The sequence below is a fragment of the Mesocricetus auratus genome, unplaced genomic scaffold (genome assembly GCF_017639785.1).
Source record: "Mesocricetus auratus isolate SY011 unplaced genomic scaffold, BCM_Maur_2.0 Super-Scaffold_100028, whole genome shotgun sequence".
Lineage (NCBI taxonomy): Eukaryota > Metazoa > Chordata > Mammalia > Rodentia > Cricetidae > Mesocricetus > Mesocricetus auratus.
In genome coordinates, this window is record NW_024429209.1 from 10,800,504 (window position 1) to 10,801,369 (window position 866).

Consider the following 866-nt stretch of genomic DNA (forward strand, 5'->3'; position numbering starts at 1 on the left):
CTGGCCTTTAAACATCAGTGTGAAGAAAGGGGTCAAAGGACAGTTTGTAGAAGAGGCTGAAAGTTCTGGATTAACTAAGGAAAGAAAACACTGAAAATCTAACATGAAAATAGTCAGTACTTAAACTTATTTTTCTCCTTGGGAGGGAGAGGCGGTGTGTGTGTGTGTGTGTGTGTGTGTGTGTGTGTGTGTGTGTGTGTGTGTGTGTTCCAGGTAGGCCTGGAATACAGCAAGTTCCAGACCAGCCAGGGCTACATAGTGAGACTGTCTCAAAAGAAAAGTTCTTTTTGATTAAATTTGTTATTGTTTTATTTGTGTGAGCTCAACAGTCAGGTGACAGCAGGAGGGAATCAGTTCTCTTCTATCAACATGTGTGTTCCAGGGATTGAACGCAGGTCCAGCAAACCTTTAACCTGCTGAGTCATCTCGCCATCCCTCGTTAAGTGAATGTTTTTTGTCTTATTCATTCCTAGACTTTCCACCCCTTTCCCTCCTAAGAATAGATCTGCTGTTTTTGCTTTTGTTTTTACTAATTTTATTTATTTTTATTATTTTATGTGCATTGCTGTTTTGCCTGCATGTATGTCTGTGTGAGGGTATCAGATCCTGAAGTTACAGACAGTTGTGAGCTGCCATGTGGGTGCTGGGATTTCAACCTGGGTTCTCTGAAAGAACAGTTAGTGCTCTTAAACCACTGAGCCATTTCTCCAGCCCCCGATCAGCTGTTTTTAAAAAATTCCCCTCTAGAGGGAGCGCAAGAGTCACGGCTTTGTGCCTCACTTCCGTTTGCCTTCATCCTTCCTCCTGCGCATGTGCAGTTTACTTCCTGGCAGCTCTCGGGAGCCTCTCGGGATGATGTGGTTGGG